General features: G+C 41.4%; 1 long non-coding RNA gene across 1 annotated transcript; it reads right to left on the bottom strand.

Annotated features, from left to right (window-relative positions):
• Positions 1 to 511: 511 nt before the first annotated feature.
• LOC120248546 lies at positions 512 to 2,821 on the bottom strand. The gene is made up of 2 exons (XR_005532601.1): positions 2,762 to 2,821; positions 512 to 949 (listed from the first exon to the last, which is right to left on the bottom strand). It is a non-coding gene; the product is annotated as an uncharacterized LOC120248546 (long non-coding RNA).
• Positions 2,822 to 11,134: the final 8,313 nt, after the last annotated feature.

Consider the following 11,134-nt stretch of genomic DNA (forward strand, 5'->3'; position numbering starts at 1 on the left):
ACATGAAACATTGTCCTTGAGCAAGATGAGACTTGTTTGCCAAAGAGTGTGACTCCAGAGGGCTAATGTTGCATCAAGAAAGCCTTTGTCTCTGCCAAAGTGTCCCACAGCTCCTCAGCAAGATAATACAATGTCTCATGAGAGGTGAGGCAAGTCAGGTGGCTGCTGTGTGACCATCTGCTAGAGGAAGTCATAGGAAAGTTCCTCCCAGCTCTGAAATTCATTGACTCGATGACAATTCTTATCAATTAAATTAACAAATTATTCTGTTAGGCACTGAAGTATCAACAAGAACTCACTCTACTCATTCTCTGCTGTGTGATAAATATTATCTGTGAATCACAACCTGGGGAAAATGTTTTAAACCTTCTTCAGAGACCTCTGTGTGAGCACTGACATGGTGCCCTTCCACTCTGGCTTTCTGGCCTCTGCAGCTGGGGACATGTAACCTCCTGCTTGGAGAATCAGGCTCTTGTGTGTGCAAATCATAGAAATCCACTTCAAACCAGCATAAGAAAAATGTGCAATGTATCTTAAGTTTCAAAAGAGCTATTCCATAATGTCCAAAGGCAAGAAGTATAGTCAAGTCTGAAGGACTCCATCCCAGGAAAGCCACCAGGCAGCCCCTCAGTTTCTCCCTATGTCCTCATCTCTCTCAGTCTTGGTGGCCACACGCTCTTTTTATCTTCTGAGTCCATGAGCTTCATACTTCTCTCTGTAGGTGAACTTTCTCAGGTTTTCTACATGTAGTGCTATCCCACAGGTCTACGTTTAGGCTTAGAGATTTTTTATAATTGCTGGCAGAGTCTTGATTGGTTGGTTTGGATCAAGTGTCCATCCATGCCTGTTCTGGACGGTCATCGGTTGGTTACAGGTGGTAGAAATGAGAGCTATGTCTTTACAGATAGAGGGTAAATCTCAGAAAAAAGGAGCAACAGAGAAGATACTTCTAGTCATTGTGAAGATGACCAAGTGATAGAAAGTTTTATCACAGTAGTTGGAAAAGAGGAATTGATAAACAGGTATTAGATATACATAAATTACAAATACAGAGAGTAAAAAAGTTGACCTGAGATAGGAATTTTGCATGGGAGTGAATTGTAGGTCCACATACAACCTGGGACTTAAAGCTCACAGAATCCAAATTTGTGTCTTAGCAAAGTTGGAATTTGTAATATCACAAACTTCCAAGATCACTATTAGTAAGTCAAGGTAGTGATTTCTAAATGTAGTAATGTCAGAGATCTATTATAATTATTGTATTTATCTTTGAAACACCCACTACTAAAAATTGCAAAGAAAATAGAAAGGCCAAGAGTTCAGTATTTAATTCCCAAGATATAACATTGATTGTGGTCAAATAAGACAGAACTAGGCCACTTGACCATTTCAAATTTGCTCCCACATAAAGATGAAAATAATAATTTAAAAGCAGCAGGGGCGCCTATGTGGCAGGCAATTGAGCATCTGACTCTTGATTTCCACTCAGGTCACGATCCTGGTGTTGTAGGATTGAGCCCCATATAAGACTCTGCACTTAAGCAGGAGTCTGCTTAAGATTCTCTCTCTCTCTGTCTCTCTCTCTCTCTCTCTCTCTCTGCCCTTCTCCCCCTCTTGTTCTCTCTAAAAATAAAAATAAAAAATAAATAAAAGAAAAATAAAAGCAGCAGGAAGAATTGTTGAATATGTTATATCTTTGAAGTCCTTTTTGGAAAGTATTAGATAAACTTTGATATTTTCCTTAAAATCATCCATCACTTCTAGTGAAACTTTCCTTGGGAATATCAGAAATATCCCGATGGGGTTAAAATAGGCCCAGAGGCTGAGAAAATCTCTTTACAAGAAAATATAATCTATGGAGCTGTAAGCTCTTAGTTGGTGTGATTTTATATGACAAAGCCAATTATAAGCATATCCCCTCTGTACTTACTGGGAGCTAATTTAAGCTAACATTCTTTCATATAATACTCCTTGGGGACTAAATCCTTTGCTTCTTAGGTACATAAAACTCTTTCTGACTTCAAAGGGAGTTTTGCCTATCTCAGAAACTGGATCATGTTTCTAGCCATATTAGACTTATTGGGGTCTCTCTTCTCTTGACTTCTTTTTAGTTTCTTGACACCTAGATGTTTTGATAGACTACATACAGATCCATCAATAGGTGCATTCTTGTGCTAGGTTGCATTAATGACTCTCTCATTTGCCTCAACTGCCTAAGTAGCATTTAAGAACAATTCTATTGGCATACTCCTGAGAAACTGCACATTTTAATAGAATGTTTAAAATATAACAGGATGTATTTAAAATACTAAAGGATGTGCTATATACGAAAATAAATAGCTCACAGTATTGGCAGGATGAATACATAACATGTGTTCTGGTTTTACTCTATTGCACTAGTGCAGTGCTTTGAAATGCACATATGGGTCATGTAAGGGGGTAGAGAAGCTATAGCAAAGCGTTAAATTCCACCAATTATTTGATAGTTTAAAAAATTAATGAAATACAGCCCATTGGCTCCTGCAATTCTTTTCAAATTAAAGGGGATTATCAGTCTTCTTGACCTCTGTGAAGTAAAGGAAAAGAGAACTGACTTTGGCAAGTCAAGGCTAATTTCATTCAACAGATATATGTAAATTGATATTTTAGATGAAGACGTCTCAGCTAAAGGTCAAGAGCATGCCCCAAACTAAATTTGGTTTCAAAGGCCAAAGAGGAATCCCATACTCGTTTGTTTTTATCAATATTTTGCTGCACCCACCGTGCCCATGCCCTAATCAGATTCGATCTGAGGGAGAATGCCGACTGTAGCTCCCTGATTTGTAATGGTACTTGGCTCTAGAGTGGAGACAGATTCATGTGACAAACATGGTCTGTTTCCCTCCTTGCTGTCAGTCATGATTTTATTCCAGTTTGGGAAAGCAATGCCAAGCTCAGTTATTTGAGTTGTTTTCTTAATTAATTGAGATTATGTGATTGTAAGATTTTGGCAGCAGGGGCTAGAACAGACTTATTAATGATGATCAATTATGACCAGGTGGACGTTTTGACAGCTGATTTTTACCTGACAATATGTCTGAAGCTTTTAATTAGATAAATACAGCTAACAAGCTGACCTCACCATCTGTTGTCATTTCTCTTCTTCGGTGGAACATCTCACTCATCGGATATGAAGTATTGATCCTGTGTAGTGCAGCCCCCTTCAGTCCACCCAGCACAGAACTTCCAGTCTATCCATCAGCATCACTAGTGATTGAGTGTCTCTCAAACTACTTATAGCCTCATCCAGAAAACAATTTTCCAAAGCCGGTTGGTGGGGATGGAAACAATGCCGTTCTTCCTCCAAACCAAAGGGAGTCAATTAGGCCCCTTTCTCGTTTGTGTAGTTAATAAATAGCTTCACATTAAAGAATTCTCAGGCTTGAAGTGCTTAGTTGGCTGTGATGGCTGGTGGCAGCTGCGGTGACATGATGTCATCATGACAGAGGCACAAATGGACATAGAGCGGGAGAGCTGCCACGCCTGACTCTAGTCCTTTTCAGGACTGAGGTGTTCATTTCTCCAGCAGCGGGGATGGGAGGTGGGCCGGGGTGGAGTGGGGGTGGGGGATGGCTCACCGGTGTGCTCTTCTCCCTGCTGCCCAGGAATCGCCTCACTTTTCATTACAAGAGCTCACCCAGAGCTCCCTGTGGGGTCAGCAGAGGCTCTTTGGCAGGGCATCCCACTTCTCCTTCTCCTTCTCCGTCGCCTTGCTCCCCTCCCCATCACAGTGTTATTCCTGTGTCCCCCAATAAAAACCCTGCACCCAGGTCTCTTTCCCAGAGTCTGCTCCCAGACACCAGAGTTACAACAAACAGTTATGTCACAAAGGCTTGCTTGTAAACAAATACTGGACTTGGTCCAGGCTGAATTTTTGCCTTAAGACTTCACATTTCTCTGGCTCTTCCCTTGGGTAAGAGAGATTGTGGCTTTATCATGCACTCTATTACAGGAGACCTATACCAATGGCTACACCTTATCTGGGTTATTTCTTCTCTCAATGCGTATGGTCCTATCAGATACAATTCAAACACTCATGCATTCCGTCCAGGAGTTTAAGAGCAGAAATTGACTTTGAATTTGTCCACATCTTGTCTATTCCAACAGAGTATCCCTCTGTTTTCCTTCCCCTGTGATCACCTACTCTAACTCCTAGAAATTCCCCTAAGCTATAGTTTTGCTTCAAGAATAGTTTGTATATATACATACATGTAGGTTGTACAAATAGTGTGCCTTAAGGGTTTGGACAAGCTAAACCTGAGATATTTAATAAATATTCAACCAGTGAGAACAAGTAGTATATTTGATAGAGCAATATTTAACTCAGAGAAGAAATGTAGGGGTTAGTATAAAACTGCTTCATAAAACCATGGGAATGGAGTGAGGTTATTTAAGGAGAGTGGGGAAAAAAAGGGAGGGAGGCTTAGGATGAACTTGGAAACTCATTCTAGAGGCCTGACAGGGGATGTGGGATCTGCAAAGGAGACTGACTGAGAAAGAGCAGCCAGAGTGAGAGCAAACAGGGAGAGTGTTATATTCTGGGTGCCAGAGTGCTTCAAGAGTGGTCACCCATGGCTTTAAAAAGGATAATAGCTTTATCAAGATATAATTCACATATCATAAAGTTTGTCCTTTTAAAGCATGTAATTCAGAGGCTTGAACATCCATTACTACTAATTCCAGACTAGTTTTATCCTCCCAAAATAGAAACCCCATGTCCACTATCAGTCACTCCTTATTTTCTCTTCTCCCAGCCTCTGGCAACTACTGATCTACATTTTATTTCTATGAATTTACATATTCTTGATATTCCATATAAATGGAATTCTATACGTGGTCCTTTGCAACTGGATTCTTTCATTTATGTTTTCAACATTCATCTTGCTATAGTATTATCATTACTTTATTCCTGTTTATTGCTAAATCGTATTTGATCACATAGATATACCATGTTTTGTTTCTGTTAATTAGCTGATGAACATCTGGGTTGCTTTGTCTTTTGGATATTCTGAATAATGCTGCCGTAAACATTGATGTGTAAGTTTTTGTGTGGATGTATGTTTTCAGTGCCCTTGGATATATACTGGAGAGTGGAACTGATGGGTCATAACGTAACAGTATTTAACTGTTTGATTAGCTGTCAGACTGTTTCCAAGTTGGCTTCACCATTTTATATTCGCACTAGCAACAATGAGTTAGGGCTCCATTTTCCCCACATCTTCCCCAGTGTTTGGTATTATCCATCTCGTTTGATTATGGTTATCCTAGGTCTTGTCAAGTGGTATCCTATTGTGGTTTTGATCTGCATTTCTCTGAAAACTAATGATGTTGATATCTTTTCATGTGCTTACATGAAAAATTTTTATATTTTCTTTGGAGAACTGTCTATTGAAATCCTGTACAAGTTTTTAATTGGGCTATTGGTCTGTTATTATTGAATTGTAGGAGTTCTTTATTTGTTCTAAGTCTCTTACCAGATGATTTGTAAATATTTTCTCTCATTCTATGTCTTTCCACCTTCTCAGTAGTGGTGCCTTTGGAAGCACAGTAGTGTTCAATTTTGGTAAAGATCAACTTACCTATTTTTAATTTTGTTGCCTGTTCTTTTGCTATCGTGGTCAATTGTGCTTTGAGTGCTTGGAGAGATTGAGTAAAGTGAAGACCGAGAAATATCCACAGGTTTGGCAAGAAGGAAATCATTTGTGACCTTGGAGGAAGCTTTATAAAATGTTGAGGTTGTACTCTTACTGGACTACCTTGTGAGGGACTGAGGAGAACACTGAAGCCAACCTCTGGTCCCGAGGCACACGGAGTATAAGAGAAAACACCATCTAGTTGAAAGGGGCCGGCTTGCAGGGGAGGGGTCCTCAGAGGTGTCCGATTTTAGTTAAGACAAGGGAGTCAAAAAGAGGTTAAAGTCCTAGAACAGCTGTTGATCAGTATTTGGAAGTTAGAGAAGGCACAGAGAATGGGTAGGGGGCTGGCATATGATGGGTAGATTGGACCACTTTGGGGGAGTCCTGAAATAAATTCAAATTGGTCCTTTGTCTTTGCATCACTAGACCGAGACTCATGATCCTGAGGTGATGTATACAGCTGGAGTCCTCTGGCTGTGAGGGAGCACCCAGAAAGACTCCAGGGCTCTTGTCTCCTACTGTGGGAGACTGAGTACTGCCTCCCACTAGGACTGCCCACAGTGGAGGTTTCCCATCGTGGAGAACAGGGATTAGATTCTGGGTTACTATTCCTCTCAAAAGACAAAACTCTACTCCATAGACTATTTGTTAAATTTCCATGTCGTTTTTAAAAGAATGTTTCAGAGAAAATCCTCTGGGCTAGGTGACAGAGATTCAATATCAAGTCAAATTCACATATAAATATCTGATTTGCTGTCACATTTAACTGTATGTTTGGTCTAGATGGTTTGAGGTATGAATTATATCAGCCTAGATTTTTTTGGAAAGTATGATCTTCAGAACTATTTTTAAGGCATCGTATATTCCTAAAGTATTCTCAACACATGCACACACACACACACACACACACACACACACAAAGAAGACTCATTGAAAATAATCTTTCCTGTATATGTAAAAATATGCAAAGTGTCTGCTTTGATTTATTCCATTCCACTCAAGGCTGCTTACTGCAGTACAAATATCCAACAAGAAGCCCCTGGCAAACAGGGTTGAATTTTACTTGCATCAGTCTCTAATCTAAATTCCACATGTGCTGGCTGGTTTAAGTTGCTTAAGTACCATGGATGAAATTTGATAGCAGTTTTATGTTTTCTTCCCACATTATAATCCACCTGTTCTAGGATGAGTAAATGGCTTTGATCCATGACCTGTAATCTTTGTTCTGAATGTGTGGATTCCATTAAACCCAAACCCCCTGCTACAGCACTTCCCATTTGCAACTGGCAGTAAAGGGGAAAGGCTGTGGTCCAGGGCAAGCAGCTTGTCTTTATGTTAGAGTTGCCCCAGAATTTGCATACATCACTTAGGATCCAGTCCCATTGGCCTGACTTCAGTCGTCTAGCCGCTCCTAGCTAGAAGGGAGGCTGGGAAATGTCTTTGCTCTGAGCACAACTAAAAGAAATGAGTTCTAGTAATAAAGGAACAAGAAAATGGATACTAGGGGTGAAGCAATGTCCACCAAAACGGGACAGCTGATGCGTGAACATCTATCAGCTTTCCCGTGATTACCTCAGTCTTGGCTACAATGCAGTTCAAAGCAGGATGCCCTACTTAACAAGGAATCTCTTCCTGTTTTCTCCTTACAGAGAAAGAAGGCAGTTACACCACACAGGAGAGGAAAGAGTGTGGGGACTATCTGAGTTGGTAACTCAGCTTAGCTACTTACTGGCTCTGTGACTTTGAGTAAATGACTTTTCCGTGCTTTTGTTTCTTCCTAAAGATGAGAGGGATGAAGAGTGTCCGTGTTACAGCAAGCACGTTATGTTAGTTCATATTCTAGCAGCCACTGAGGAAAATTAACTGCTTTTTGGCTAATGTTTTTAATAATGAAAATATCCTGAAATTGTTTGTGTTGTTCTAATATGGGGTTGTACTGTTGGGTTTGTTGTTGTTGTTTTTTCAAAGAGCAGCCTTGGCTGAATTTCCTTAAACATTTAGCCCAAATCCCACCCTGCACCCTGCCCTCCACAGGCAATTCTCGTCCATTCCTACCGCTCCTGTGCTTCAAGCCTTCTGTAATTCATATGCTCATTCTATTGTCCTCTGTCACACAGAAGTACAGCACTCTAGACACTAGCAGACACTTCAGCCTCTCCACCAACCATTGCCCCTTTTTGCTTGCTGTCAGAAATCCAATTTTATTCAAGGCAGCAATATGTCCAGCCCCAGGTAAAAAGGTTTACTTTTCTAGCCTACATTCTAGCTAGGGGGAGCTATGCAATTCAGCTCCGGCCAGTGAGCTGTATTGGTGTCTATAGTACATCCTAAAGTATCAGGAAAGCTTTTTCTTGTAATAGAAGAGGAGAGATGTTAGTGCCCCTTTTACCTTCTTTTTTACCATCTGTGTTTGTGATGTCTGAAACTGCAGCAGTCATCTTGTGCTCATGAGGCAACACTCAGGAAGAAGAAACCAAATGTACTAAGGGTGATGTAATAGAAATCTAGAAAGAACCCAAGTCCCTATGAGTATCATTGGGCAGCTGACCGTTGTTCCCAGCTACCCAACTCAATATTTCTTCTTTTTGCCTTCTCCACCTACCTGTTGATAAAGCCACCAACACAACACATTTCCCGTGCCCCCCTCCCATCTCAGGTAAAACATATGTCCTCTTCAGTTGTACAGGTAATAATATTGGAAGTAGAAAATAGTTATTAAAATTTTCATCTGCTCCACCTTTCACCTCCAGACATTAGACTTTACCAATTAAGCTGGCCAGGTATGAGGTTGTCCATAATTCTGCATGAGACTCAATATACCAGCTCATCTTTCATCTGAGATGTGGTATCCCAGAGATGGCTATGGACTTCTGAATTGTTCTCTGATACAAAATCGCTTCTCCTCCTACCTATTCTATTCTATTAAAGGACTCCCGAGTCTTTGTTTAAGCCCAAGCCTTCATGCAAATGTCAGTTGACAGAATTAAGCTTCCTCTGCTCCCCACCCTGATTCCTGGGTGGGAGTCTGCTGGGCATTTGTGGCCCTTGACCTTAGTCTAAAGGCTGGCATTTGGCTCTCCTTGAGAAGACTTCATAGACATCAGTGGAACTGCCTGCCATATGCCTGAGAATCCAATGCCCCCTGGTTTCCCCTTTAAGTTCCTGTGCCCTCCTGTGGGGACCGCTTTTCTGACCCTGAGCTTGCTGCACAGATACGTCACCCCTAAGCCATGATTGGAGATGCCTGTAAGATTTGGGCCTCGTGCTTTTCTTTGTCCAGATTGTGCTCAGCTCTTAGCCCCTCCTATTGACCAACAGCCCCAGCACAGGTCTGACCTGGTAGGTGGGTCTAGAGCCACGCCAGCCCCACTTGCCTGGTCTCCTTACCAGAAAGCTGCCACATGTCAGCCACAAACCCTTTAGTAACTTGATAACAATTTCAATTACTTGGGGTTTGAGATTTGTCCTTTCTCACAATATCATTGAAGCCCTGAGGGTTAGTGAGCTCTCATTTTAAAATTAAAAAAAAAAAAAAAGGAACTCTGAAAGGGTATTTATGAACATATAATAGGTGCATGATAATGGTTGGATGAATGGATAATGAGTCACGGAGGCCTGGAAAACCCATAGGTCAGAATAACAATAGTGCTTCCTTTTCACAGTCTGTCTTCTGAACAGCTTCAGGGAGATCAGCCTGGTTGTAATTGATAAGGAAAATAGGAGTCTTTAATTCTTTCCAGTGCTGTCTTGTCTAATTAACACTACAATTTATAGCCAGTGGTTACATGGGGAAAAAAGGTGTTATCTGGGTGTTTATGCTAGTAATTCCAAATGTGACACAAATGACCTGGACACTGCTCATGGTAGAAAATATGAAAAGGGCTTAATGTAAAATCCAACCTTTCGGGCTTTAGTGACCACCTCTGCTACTTAGGATTTATTCACACCTGACCAGCACCATAACCTGCTTTTAATCCTTGTGTCTGGTTCACCAGCTGTTCCTTGGATCATTACATTTGATGGGTTTCCCAAAGCCATGGAACTAAGCTTCTTTGGACTTTTTTTTTAAGGCAACAAACATTTTCATCTTCTCATTGCTGTTTTTAATAGGATGCCAACATTTTGGGGGAGGGGGTTATATTTGAAGTGATGACTGGTCAGTGAAACCGTGCTTGAGTATGAAGACAAGCAATAGAAAAGGTACAAAATAATGACAAGTTGCCATCTTTGCAGTGAGGGTGAGTGAGCCATAGAAATTACATATATTTTAGTCTACAAATAATGTAACAGCTAACAATAAAATTGTGTGTGTGTGTGTGTGTGTGTGTGTGTGTGTGTGTCTGTGTCTGTGTTGCAAAGAAGGTTGCATCAAGGGCCAATGCAGCTCTCTATATTATAGCAAATGTATGGTTATATACAGCCCTGTGTTTTGATTTATGACTTTCATGTCCCCTTGACTTGAACCACCGACTTCCCCTGCATCCTCTAAACTGCTCAAGTGATAATCATCAGTACCAAATTCTTGGGCCACCTTCCTGGTCCCAGCTCTCACTCTCTCCACATCCCCTCCCTGGCTTTCCAAACCTCTAGTCACCTTCCAAGTCTATCAGAAACCCACAAATTTTGACTTCCCTCCATGCCTGACACAGCCTAATAGCCCAAAGAAAGGCCTATTACTTCATGTGTGTCTTTGTACCTTGGTCCTTCATGCCCTGCTAGTCCTCAAGTACAATGAACCAGGACAAGGGCAGCTTTCACCTACTGTCTTGGGGGCCAGCCCTAGGCTGGTCCTGGAGAAAGTCATAAAACTGTACCAACTGATGTCCTCCCAAACTTGTGATCTCCAGTCACATCATAGCGGCCTCCACACTGCCCACGAATACTTAAGTATGTTTCAACATCACCAACCCTAACAAATCTGGCCCAAACTTCACAACTATCCTCAGGCCTTGTATACCAGCTCACTGTCCTTACTCTCAGCAAATAATTCTTCTCCTACCACAGGGATGAAATATGGCCACAAGGAGTGAACTCTTTAAAGTCCCACTATATCCCTCAAGACGCTGGTTCATATTCAGCACCAGGAGCCCAGAGCCTTCCTCTCCTTCAAGAAAAATCCCTTTTATGTCCTCTGGATGCCATTCCCATCCTCTGGAACATCTTCCCCCACTCCATAGGCCAACCACTTCTCTCCCAGATGCAGACTATTATTTCTACTGCAAATAGGTCTCTTATATTTGTCTTTCCTCTTTCTCTACATCTCTGCCTTTAGTCAGATTGCCCTTAGTGCAAAGCCATAGGAGCCCCTGGCTATTCCTTCTAGTCCATCCTCCTTACCACTGTGTGTACTTACAGCAATCTTTCTAAAATGTAAGTTTGAGCTAGCCTTCCCCCTATTTAAAATCCTGTAGAGGCTTCTTATCACCACTAGGAAAAGTCTGAACTCTCTGGCATGGCAA

Source organism: Hyaena hyaena, unplaced genomic scaffold, assembly GCF_003009895.1.
Source record: "Hyaena hyaena isolate Hyena2069 unplaced genomic scaffold, ASM300989v1 scaffold_594, whole genome shotgun sequence".
NCBI classification, from domain to species: domain Eukaryota; kingdom Metazoa; phylum Chordata; class Mammalia; order Carnivora; family Hyaenidae; genus Hyaena; species Hyaena hyaena.